At 42.6% G+C, this 13,175-nt stretch overlaps 1 pseudogene; it reads left to right on the top strand.

The window, feature by feature from the left end:
• LOC128839540 (histone-arginine methyltransferase CARM1-like) overlaps window positions 1–13,175 on the top strand; it is a 117,459-nt pseudogene that overhangs the window by 78,730 nt on the left and 25,554 nt on the right.

Genomic DNA, 13,175 nt, shown 5'->3' with positions numbered 1-13,175 from the left:
GAAGAGATTTGTGTAGAATTAATTTTTCTTAAGGCTGCCATTTAGCTGCTTCGACTACCAACAGTGAGGATACAGATCTTCTAAAAAAAGGGTAGTCTTGAGAGAATTGATTTGTGTGTACGTGCCCATGCATGCTGTACAGCTAATGTAATTGAGAAGGGTGTTTCACATGAGTTGGGAGCAGTTGCCACTTCAGCAGAGATGAAGGATAAATGGTGACAGAGGCAGAACACTTGCACCTGTTTGTAGTTTAGTGTTTACCTAATATTTATTTGTACCATATTGTAATCTGAGCAACAAATAGACAAACTGCACCTGTTTGCATTTTCAGTTATTTACATTAATATGCCTTAGCAAACAATTTACCATGTAAATATTGCAGTTATCTCATCTGCTACAGTGTTAACATCCAGTGCTATTTTGTTGGGCTCATGTAAAATGGTGATGGAAAACAGGTGTTTGAGGACTTTGCATCACAGAGTGTCACTGGATAAAGGCTTGAGAGTATGTCATTTCCTCCCTTAAGAGGGGCAGGTTGTTGACTTCTCTTGAGGAAGCTGTCGTATGACTGTTGCTCAGAAAAACACAACTGGATGCTGAGAATGTGGCAAACTTTTCTCCCAGGCCAGATCATTGGCCCTGCTCCAGGTGCACAAAAGAAACATGAAGCCACTAAGTGTCCTTCTGAGGATTCCCCTAGTGTACATGGAAATTTGTATGTGCTCTACAGCCAGCCTAGTGGCTCCTACTTGCTTCTCTATACTCAGTGAACAGGGTGCAGTGATTGAAAAGGGGATGTGATCTGGGGCTTAAGTAGTCCCAGGATTAGGGTGCTACAAAGGTGGCATGGAAGCATGTTTGCTTCTCCCCCAGCCTGACCATGCACTGAGCCCAGCTCAGCCAGAGCAGAGTCTCTGGCCTTTGCTATGTAGCTTCCTGTTCCTGGCTTAGATAATTGAGAAGGCTGTGGTGAGAAAATTCTGAATATCTAAATGCCTCTGATCCTCTTGAATTTTATCAGTCCAAGTACAAACTTGGACTGCATTGGTAGATCAGCACCTGGTATTTAGATGAAAATCAGGAGCCCATAATAATATTGTTAGATTGATCAATTGTCTTCGGTACTGTAGATCAGCTACTTTCATTGTAAGCTCTTTGGGGAGGGACCATCTTTTTGTTCTATGCTTACACAGCCCTACCACAACGGGGTCCTGGTCCATGACTGAGGCTGTTAGGTGCTACTGCAACCCACTTAATGAATGATAATTATGAGGCATAAACTAGCCTGTAAATCCTACTGGGAATAGACAAGACTGCTGTCCAATGACTGCATTTTTCTCTCTCAGAATGATGCTCAAGGATAGTTTTGAGCCATTGTCCTTTCACCTCCATAATTCTTTCCCCCATTGTTTACAAAATAATCACAGCTACCTGCATTCTTAAAAAGAGGATTCCAGCAAAAATAGCTGAAATGTGAATGTTAGCATTTAAGATTGGTGCCTTGGCTGATTTAAAAAAAAATAGTAATAAGCAACTGAAATATGAGTGGATATCGAAGGTTTTATCAATTTAGAAATTGTATGAAAGTGTTAGACACACTGTCAATGTAAAAGCTGCATTTGAATTCAATTTTGTTATAAACTATTGTTACAAGTAGCACCTAAAATTTCTATAAAAGAAAGATTAGAGTTTTTAGTTTGTTTATTTTGTGCACTTGATAGCAATTTTGTGTAATGAGTTTCAGTGCTTTCTCTGTTTAGTCAGCTTTCCTGTTTTGTTTGTGTTTATCTTTCGAATGGCTACCAAAGAGGGACAAATTTTATATATTCAAAGAAAGTGTGATTGTAAAAAACCCCAAATGGCAAATGAGCAGAGGTAGCATTGGAAATTACCATTAATTCAGTTTTCAAAATTGAAAAGATTTCAATTAGGCATTGTATACATGTGTTGTGAGTTTTTAAAATTAGTTTGTGCTATAAATTGAAATTACTGAATTCAGACTTCATCCTGCATACTCTTACTCAGGTGAATAATCTTTGTGTGCATAAGAGTACTCACAAAAGTAAGAACTACATGTGTGAGTAATGGTTTGCAGAATTAGTTCCTTTGTTGGAAAATGTAAAAAAATTAAACTTAAATTCTGTTCTGAAACTTGTGTATGCCTATTTTCAGATAAGAAGACATGGTTTTCTCTCTGACAATTGCACTTATGGACACAATTCCTAAGAGGAATCTCAAAAATTTCTGGCTACCAAATCAATAAGTAAAAAGCTGTCTACTCAATATTTATATTTTAATTGCTAAGGCTGCTGTCACTTTTCCATTTTGGCAAAGCCCTATGGCAGGCTTAGCAAACAGACTACTTTTTAAAATATTTGAAATATTTTATACTGCTTGTCATGTCTTTGGGAGATACATTGTACTTTGGAGAAATTTGTGTTCTTAAAATCAAATTACAAAGTTACATAATAAGCAAGAAGAAAACCACTGTTGCATAGGGGAAGCTAAAAGTATTTTGTTTAATATACCAGTACGAGCTAAGAGAGAGGACATATATTCTTAATTATCAGGTATCAGAGTATAAGAGATGTAGTGGGGTTTCTCTGGAGAAAGCCAGGTGGAGGATGAGATAGTATAACTGATCCTCAAAAATTATCGGAGGTAAGAAGTTTATTGTACAACACCTTGTCCTGATCATGCTTCCGTTTAATTCAGTGGGAGTTTGCCAGGGCTTCAATGGAATCAGGTTAGGGCTCCTGATGAGGAGGGATGTACCTGAGAGATCTGTTGTTACCGGTATGTATTTGAGATTAGTCAAGAAACTCTTCACTGATGAAATAAAGGTCCACCTGTTTGTCTAGGACTCGTGTCATGAATGCTGCATAAAGAAGATGAAGGGAAAAAAATAACCAAAACACTAACCTACCCTCAGTTGGTGGCAGATTGATGCAACTCCTTTGAAGTCAATGGAATTGCATCAGAGAGTAATTTAGCTGTTGTATTTTGTTCTGTGGAATGTGTGTGTACAGTCTTATCTTTTCATCAATGTCTTCTTGCCCTGCTTTCATATTGTTCTGAAATCTAGGTCACTGGCTGGACACTGTTGCTATTAAAAACAATACACACATACCCACTGTTCATTCTCTGAAAAATCAAAGGCAGAGAAGGGGGAAAAGAGATGGAATGTTTTGTTTTCTTTGTAAACCTTTTCTTTATTATGAAACACTGAAACCACCCAGGTACTTTGTTGCTTTAGTTTAAATACATTAATGTACACAATAAAAGCATGTCTGTTTTGGTTATGGGCAAGGTTGGTTATTGCAGGAATTTGTAATATGCTGTGTAGGAGACTATTACACTGTCAATGCGTGTATAAATCTAGTCTCATTTTGCATCATATTTCTTGCCCAGTGTCACCAGTTCCAGTAGAGCTCTAGCCTGTTTGGGTAACTTGCTGTACGCTCATGACAAACTTGCGTTGCTCTCACTCAGCACTTGCCATGTACATGAAATCAAAAATATTTTCAATATGGGTGTGTATATTTAAATAAGTAGTCCCTAGTTAAAAAGGTTTCACTGCCAACCTATTTTAGCAAGAGATCAGTATGAATAACTGGAGATCCATTTTGGGAGTCTGAGGGGCAGGGTGCTGGAAATGAGGGTCAAGAATTAGGTCCCAGACTCACTTTTCTTAAAAAACAGGGGCTCCCCTGTCTCTACCTGATCAGTGGTTCCACATTAGTTGTTAATAGAAATATCTTTAGATTGCAAAACGTCTCCTGTATGTTTGACTGGTGTATTACAGATTATAAATTAGAAGTTCTTGTTGAAGATCATGTCTCTGTGTCTTGGCTACACTAATCTGGACTGAGCTGATTTTGCCTCTCATAGGGTTTGTTGTTGCCAGTATTCAAGTTAGGCCATATCTACATTTTTAGTCAACAGTAGTGACGTTGTCATAAAGCCACTGCAGTGAGTATATTGCTTGTGCACATGCATATTTGGTTCCTTGCACTGGCGCTGCTACTCACTGTGTTGCTACCAGTCAGTGTGCCCCTTGCCATCATCCTGGGCACTGTCTTTTGGGAGATACTAGCATTGCATAGCGGGGCAAAAACAAATCGCGCAGAGTGACTGGGAGCAAGGGATCAGGTTCTCATCATGCGCCATCCATTTCCTGCAATTTTCATACCTTGTTTAAAATCCCAGAAACCTCCACAGCATTTTTTTACTGGCCACTGTCTCTGACCGAAGCACAGAGCCCACACAGCTCTGCACTGTTGTTATGAGTGTTGCAAGCAGAGGATGCATGATCCTGCAATATGTGCAGACCCACAAGAAGAACCCCAGCAATAGGGGAGATGACGATTTCTTTGAGGACGGTTTGTTGAAGGACATCACAAAATTGATTCAAGGTGGTTGTTGGTATTCACAGAGCAGCTGCAGACAGTGGAGCACGGCTTTTGGGCCTGAGAAACAAGCACTGATTGGTGGGATCACATTGTAATGCAGGTTTGGGATGGCAAGCAGTGGCTGCAGAACTGCTGGATGTGGAAGACCACATTCCCGGATCAGTGTGCTGAACTCACCCCAGCCCTTCAGCGCCAGGAGACCAGAATCAGAGTGGCATTGATAGTGGAGAAGCAAATGGCAATTGCCATGTGGAAGCTTGCAGTGCCAGATTTGCTATCGGAGTGTGGGCAATCACTTTGGAGTTGGAAAATCTACAGTGGGGCCATTGTCAATGAAATGTGCAGGGCCATTAATTGTCTCCTGCTACGCAGGGCTGTAACTCTCAGCAATGTGCAGTACATAGTAGATGGTTTTGCAGTAATGGACTTCCCGAACTGACAGCCCTATTTTGCCACTAGCCCACCTTGCCTCAGAGTACATCAACAGAAAGGGCTGCTTTCCTATGGTTGTGAAACCATTGATGGATCCCCAGGGATGCTTCACTGACATCCGTGTGGGCTGGGCTGGGAAGATGCGGGATGCTAGAATCATTAAGAATATGGGACTGTTCAAACAAACTGCAAACAGGGACATTCTTTCCCGCCTGGCAAATTACCATTGGCAATGTTGAAATGCCAGTAGAGATCCTTGGGGACCCCTTGTTTCTCTGGCTCATGAAGCTGTACGCTGGCCACCTTGACAGCACCTAGGGAAGCTTCAGCTACCGGCGCAGCAGGTGCCGGAGGACAGTTGGATGTGTTTTTGGTAGATTGAAGAGCCACTGGTGGTGGTAACTCACAAGATTGGATCTCAGTGAGAAAAATATCCCAATGATTATAGCTGCTTGTTGTGTCCTGAGTGATATCTGTGAGGCAAAAGGGCGGGGGGGGGAGTTGCTACTGGGGTGAAGGGCAGAGGTGGGGAGCTGCTGAGTTTGAACAGCCAGACGCAAAGGCCGTTAGAAGAACTCAATGCAGAGCTATGTTGCTGAGGGAGACCTTGAAAGAGCATTTTAACAGTTAGCCACAGTAATGGGTTTGGTGAACCGTGTTCTACCTGGCCCTAAAGTTTTTTTGGGGGGGCTATTAAGAAGATGTGTAGTGCTTGATGAATATTTATGAATATGTGTCTTTTAATGCACTTCTGAATTATGTGGTGCTTGCTGTATATTTTTAATAAGTACACTGTGTTTTTCACTGAACTTATGAGTTCTGTGGCCTGGTACAATAACAAGCTGTCAGTGCTTTGAGTAGCTCTAGGCATTCTGCAGTATGTGTTGTGAAGCAAAAAAGACGAATTCATTTAAAAAAATAGAAATTCTTTGTTTACCAAAACCAGTGCGAAACAGGTATATGCAATTCCAGAAACAAACACAATAAAACTTAAAAAAATAAATTAATGGAACAGAACTTAACAGGGGAAAGAATATTCATGTCCATTCCAGGCCATTTTCGCTACACATACAGTAACTGTGGCTCTCACAAGTCAGTGTAAGGGAAGCTGGGGTAGTCCTTCCCGTTCCCGTGGGTGCGGTTGTAGTTGTAGGGATGTGGCCCCTGTTGCCATGTGGAATGTTGGGAGGTGTAGGGAAGTGCTGTAATGCAGTTCTCTGTTGATTGCAAAGGATGATGAACCCATGACTGTTGAATCTGTAGGGCAACTAGAGTGTGTGTTTGCTTCCAGACAAGCCCCATTATGTCCTGCTGCATCTTCCTCTACTTTTCCTGCTGGGACTCCTGGGCCTTTCTCCTGTCCACTCTTTCCTTCTCCATGATATCTACCATGTTCACCCTCCAGGCCCTTTGCTCATGGTCTGATGCAGCACTGGCTTGCAGGATCTCGCTGAACCTATCTTCCTGAGTCCTATTCTTTCTCCTCAGCAGGGTCAAGCGTTCCACGGGCATGGAGGGGGCACTAAACATTTGGCTGCTAGATGCTGGGACTGGATGACAGAGGATGGATCACTCGATAAAATGCCCTGTTCTGTTGACTCCTTCTGAAGCATCTGGCACTGACCACTGTCAGAAGACAAGGATACTGGGCTAGATGGACCATTTGTCTGACCCCGTATGGCTGTTCTAATATTTTTATAACAGCCTGTGACAAAGTTCTGTCCTTGACTCCGTGGGTCCTGCGTTTCCTGACGGATTTTGCTAACCTCAGAGGCTCATTGTGACCCTCCACATAGCCCTTCTCTCTCTAGAGGCAAGGGTCACAGTCTGAGCCGTTTTCATCATAAGCCAGCAAGGGAGGTGAGGAGAAACAACCCTCCCTCACACAGTCTCTGTTGTCTCCCAGTATCAGTGATTAATCAGGGAGGGGAGGTGGTAGCCCGGGCCCGCCCTCTACTCCGGATTCCAGTCCAGGGACCCTAAAATTAACAGCTATGGAAGCTGACTTTTTGGAAATAGGACATGTAGAATTCCCTGGGCTACTTCCCCACAGCAGCCCCCACTCAATATCTTCTTCACAGTTACCTCAGGGTCTCCTTCCTTGCACCTGATATGGATTCATACTACTTCGTTCCTCCAACAGCACACCTCCCTCCTATAGCTCTTGACACCCACTCCGCACTGACTAACTGGGAGGCTTTTAACTAGTTCCAGCCAGTCCTTGATTGGCTTCAGGTGTCCCAATCAATCTAGCTATCTTTACTGCCTTCTAGAAGGATCTTAATTGGCCACAGGTGTCTTGATTAACCTGGAGCAACTGCCATTTGGTTACCATGGTACCAGGGATTTGTTTAGCCTGGGGCTAACATACCTGTTCCTCACTACTTTACTGTAGCCATCTGGCCTTGCCCCATCACACAGCCCAAGAGATATGTGGATAACCAAAGGACTGCCATCTAAGAGGTACTTCACAGGCAATAGCAGGGACAGCTTCCTCACACTGCCCTGCCAATGTCTCGATTGATCTGGGGGATCATGGCACTTCTACACCTATTCAAACCTCAGTCTGCCTGTATCAACAAGGGAATCAGTTTGTGCCAATTTAGGTGCCAGTTTTTATAGGGAAAAACACCTGGCTGGCAGAAACTGAACTGAGACCACTGGAGTTATTTCATCTAGGCCACAGAACAGCTATCAGATGCTAGTAACTTTTGGTTGCTACTGACATAGGATGGAACTGACTTGCTATGACAATAAAACTTTAATTGTAAAGTCATAAAGAACTTACCATTTTGAACGTTAGAGTTGTGACGTAGTTCCATTTTTTAACCTCAAATTATATTTTTGCACCTGGAATTTAACACTAGTTGTAACTCTGGTCAGTGACTCATGTCATGAGATGAAAAGGCAGACTCACCAATCAAACTGCATTAAACACTTTGGAGTTAAGGATTTTACATCCCAAATTGTGTTCCCCTTTTCCCCTAGATAAAATATCTATAGATGAGAGAGATGAAACTTACAACAGATTCATAAAAGTAAGCCTACATATGAATGCATATGAAATATTCATAGCTCCTCTTCCAGTAGAAACCCGGGCCAAGTGAGGCCAAAATATAATCACCAAATTAGGCTTGGTTTACGCTACAAAATTATGTTGTGTCCTCTTATGTTGACCTCATTGTGCATGTGTCTACGCTCAAATTTGTCTCTGGCCAATGTAAGCTCCCCATTATAGAGCACAGTTCCTGTTGAGGTCAGTTGCAGTCATGAACTCTCTATAAATCTGGCCTCAAGTGTCTCAGGCACCAAGAAAATATGGAACACACAATTAGTGACCACCTGTGAAGTTTGGTGCATGTAAATTGCCCAGCATCACATAGGAACTCTGTGGCAGCGGCAGGGTTAGGATACAGTTCTCCAGGGCAGCCTTCAGCTGCCTTAACCATGAGAACATAAGAATGGCCATATTGGGTCAGACCAAAGATCCATCCAGCCCAGTATCTTGTCTGCTGCCAGTGGCCAATGCCAGGTGCCCCAGAGGGAGTGAACCTAACAGGTAATGATCAAGTGATCTCTCTCCTGCCATCCATCTCCATCCTCTGACAAACAGAGGCTAGGGACACCATTCCTTACCCATCCTGGCCAATAGCCATTAGTGGACTTAACCTCCATCAATTTATCTAGTTCTCTTTTAAGCCCTATTATAGTCCTAGCCTTCACAACCTCCTCAGGCAAGGAGCTACACAGGTTAACCGTGCGCTGTGAGAAGAACTTCCTTTTATTTATTTTAAACCTGGTGCCCATTAATTTCATTTGGTGGCCCCTAGTTCTTATATTATGGGAACAAGTAAATAACTTTTCCTTATTCACTTTCTCCACACCACTCATGATTGTATATACCTCTATCATATCCCCCCTTAGTCTCCTCTTTTCCAAGCTGAAAAGTCCCAGCCTCTTTAATCTCTCCTCATATGGGACTCATTCCAAACCCCTAATCATTTTAGTTGCCCTTCTCTGAACCTTCTCTAATGCCAGTATATCTTTTTTGAGATGAGGAGACCACATCTGTATGCAGTATTCAAGATGTGGACGTACCATGGATTTATATAAGGGCAATAAGATATTCTCCGTCTTATTCTCTATCCCTTTTTGAATGATTCCTAACATCCTGTTTGCTTTTTTGACTGCTGATGCACACTCCGTGGACGTCTTCAGAGAACTATCCACAATGACTCCAAGATCTCTTTCCTAATTAGTTGTAGCTAAATTAGCCCCCCTCATATTGTACGTATAGTTGGGGTTATTTTTTCCAATGCGCATTACTTTACATTTATCCACATTAAATCATCCTTTTTCTTCCTGCAATCCTCATTACATGATAACGTGTTATGTCCTAATGCATATACCCAAGAGGGGCTGAACTAAAGATTGCACATTTGTGGAAATCGTGGCATTTCCTAATTTTTGAGTGCTTGACTTTGCAATCATAATCTTTTAATATCGTTTTTAATGCAATTTCCTAATTTTAAAAAAACCAAATAAACATATACACACCCCTGAAATTGTCACATGGAATCATATTGACCCTTAACTAGGCTCAGCAGGGTTCAAATCTTGAAATCCACAGAACAGATCTCTAATACTTGAGCTGATTGTGTAATTGGGTAGCAGTAGTAGTCTATTATCTTGTATGTGGACCAGCTGCTAGAAAGGGATGAGACAATTTGCCAGTGTATTAGCTGAAGCCTACACTACACTAGAAAAGGTTTCTCAGTACACCTCTACCCCGATATAACACAAATTTGGATATAACACGGTAAAGCGGGGGGGCGGGGCTGTGCACTCTGGCAGATCAAAGCAAGTTCGATATAATGCGGTTTCACCTATAACACGGTAAAATTTTTGGCTCCCGAGGACAGCGTTATATCGAGGTAGAAGTGTATATCTGTACAGGTATAGCTACATCAGTGAACCCTCCTATTGGAGATGCAGCTTATGCTGGCAAAAGCACCGGGTTGAGACTTAGAACTCCTGGGTTCAATTGCAGGTTCTTGAAGAGAGTGTTCTCTAGTGGTTATAAACTGTTTTGCTCCTGTTCCCCCAGTCCCACTCTGTTCCTGTTCCCCTCCCTTAGTGCTGCCCCCACTCTCTGGCTCTTGCATCCAGTCCTCATCCATCAGTGTATCACTCAGGTGGCTTTCTCCTTCTCCACTCCACCTGGGCACTACCTGGGGTACTAACAGACATCCCTTGGCCTGCGCCACTTCCCGCAGCCCCCATTGGCCTGGGATGGTGAATCGTGGCCAGTGGGAGCCGCGATCAGCCGAACCTGCAGACGCGGCAGGTAAACAAACCGGCTTACCCTGGCGAGCCGTGTGCCAAAGGTTGCCCATCCCTGATGTAGAAAATTTCTTTCCCCCAACTCCCTCCTTTTTTCTGTGCTCTACAATATAATGCAGAATGCATAGACTCAAATCATGGTCCCATACATAAAGCAGGAAATGGGCTTTCAAGGATTGGGGTGAAGGTGTCTTTCAATCCAGGGACAGGATACACAGCCTCTATGCCACCTCTGGTGCAGTCTCAAGGCTTTGCTGGCAGCTGCAGCCCCACTGTGCTGTCAGTAATTATATTTGGCCAATGGATTTGTAAGGTTGCTTCTCCTGGCGTGTCCTTGTCTTATTTGAATCTCCTCCCACTGTGCTGTTGCAGAAGGTGCCCTCACAGAGCATGGTACAGCATCCCCTGGCACAACCTTTCCCCATTCAGACTGGTTCACATGAGATAATGTTATCAGTATGTAACACATGTTACACAGTATGTATTTGTATCCTAAAGGCAAATTCTAAACATATTTTGGCGCTACAAAGAGACTTGTTCTCTGAGTGCCAAGGTACATTACAGGTAAATATGACATACATTTCTAATCAGAGTGACTTTAGAGAGATTATTCCTTCCCCAAACATATTGCCACACACTACCTAAAATTCTGAGTCCATTTCCCTTGTTCAGATGAAAGAAATGTAGATCAAAAAGTTAAGAAAAGTTTGCCCTGAGGTTCTCAGCCTGCATAGGATTCTGCACATGGTACCTAGGGATTGTGCATGCTCTATAAAAGGTTATTCCTTGTTTTGTTTTTGTTTAGAAACATCATGCCTCAGACTTTTCTCAACCTCTGAGAACATTTATCCCCTGAGAACATTCATGACTTTATGATTGTGTAGATCAGTTAGGAATAGCCTTTTCTAGATCTCTGTGAAGAATCTTAAAGATCCCTACTGTGTGTTCTTCTGTAGTGAATATTAACTTCCCTATTTCTCTGTGTGTGCATATGTTGTATTCTTTTCTTCTAGATATTGATTCTAATTATTTCTTAAAAGATGCTGTAACTTGTACTGCTACTTGCTGATTCTGCACACTTCTATGAGTTTGCTCTCATCAGGGTATTTAGAAACTCTGCTTGTAGTAAAGAATGAGTCTGTACCATTTTTTAAAGTTTAATTACAGTGCAGGCTTTTCAAAGGCTGATGAAGTTACTAGATACTGAACAATCCAGAAGGTTTCACGTTACCCAGAGACCTTCGGTAGAACTGTGCATAATCAAAGAAGCCAACATGATTGGGGGTTTTTTCCTTTCTCTTTCCAGATACTAGTGAGAAGTAACAACCTCTCTGATAAGATCATGGTTTTATCAGGTAAAATTGAGGAAATCTCTTTACCGGAGAACGTCGATGTGGTTATTTCTGAACCAATGGGTTACATGCTGTTCAATGAGAGGATGCTGGAAAGTTACCTCCATTCCAAAAAATGGTTGAAATCAAATGGTGAGTATGCCAGCACCGTTGCCCAGTGATGGATTGGGGAAAATGGGAGTTTTCAGAGAAAGGAGACAAGAAGGACCTCCAAATGGTGGCTCTGGACAGCACTGGTTGGTGTTGTGTTTCACCACCTCCTGTAGGCTCTATGGGAATGAGAGTTGAGTTTTCTCCCTTCGTTTGAGCATGTTGAAAGCACCACTGTCACTATTTCATATTGTGCTTTGCTGGTGAGCCCAGCTATTTGAGCACTTAAACTGTATGTGCTGGATTTGTTGCCCGTGGCTGCCTCTTGTGTCACTGAATTTAATGTGCCACCGTATGCATTATGGGTTGCCTCTCAGTTCAGAGTTTATAATGCAAAACATGATGGCAGGCTAAACTAAAATGCAAGGCAACAGAAGGAAGATAAAGACCTATAGTTGGGCAAAGAATGGGAAACGTCATGAAAAATGTGTTCTTTTTTCTTTGAAAAAAATATGAAATTTGAAATGTTTTCACCAGCTCTAGTCAGACCCCACCCAAATTCCTAATTCCAAGGCCTCTTGGTACCCCACTCTTTTCCAGTGATGTGTCCAATCCAGCCAGAGACAACTGAGATCCACAGGTCAGTTCAATAGGATCTGTGTTTCAATCTGTTACTGATTGGAGAAGTTTTGAAGGAGGCTTCTAAATCCAGGGGCCTCCTGAGAAATTTCCTTGTAGGCAAGTCTGAACCTGCAGTTGCCATAAGTTATATTTCACTAGGTGAATTCCTGAAAACAAACTAAAAGATCACAAACAGGTTTTGTTAAAAATAGAGAGACTTTCTCATATGACACCAGTGTGAAAAACAGGGTGTGGAAGTTGAAGACTTTTGTTTTTAGCATATTAAACTACTTAGGGGAACATGGGCTAATAGGCTGAGCACAGGACTAGGAACTGGGAACTACTGAGAGTTAATCCTGGTTCTGCCACTGACTTGGTCTGTGGCCTTACAAAAGTCACTTTAGGCTGGTGTTTTCAAAAGTGTCCATTAATTTTAGTGCCTCTGATTTTGGGTACCCATCTACAAACTCTTAGGGTATATCTAGACTGCAATGTAAGCTCAGGATTAGTGGACTTGAGACCACAGACCTTAGACTTGCAAGCCCAAGGCTTGAGGGTCCACACTCATTGGTGACCCTGGGTTTACAGTTTCTGGACCCAGGCTCCAAACCTGGGGCTCCAGTGTCCACACTGCATTATGCAAACTCAAGTCAGACCACCATGTCCTAGGGTTCCTAGCACCCTCTTCAGCTGTGGCCACTCTAGCCCTCAGTTGACGGTACGGTGTGGGAAAAATTGACTATCCACCCTACACATTACAGGAAGTTGTTGCAGCCTGCCAAGTTCCCAACATAACCTGCTGTGCTATCTTTTGGGTTTGCACACTCCCGGCAACTGGAGCCAGCAACATGGAGGAGTCACATTTGAAGTGCTCCTCTTGCTTGTGCTTTCACTCAAGTTTCAGCAAACAGACAGAGCATCCATG

The sequence above is a fragment of the Malaclemys terrapin genome, chromosome 6 (assembly GCF_027887155.1).
Source record: "Malaclemys terrapin pileata isolate rMalTer1 chromosome 6, rMalTer1.hap1, whole genome shotgun sequence".
Taxonomy (NCBI): domain Eukaryota; kingdom Metazoa; phylum Chordata; order Testudines; family Emydidae; genus Malaclemys; species Malaclemys terrapin.
Note: the sequence above shows the minus strand (reverse complement) of the source record. Positions and strands in the feature narration are given on the sequence as shown.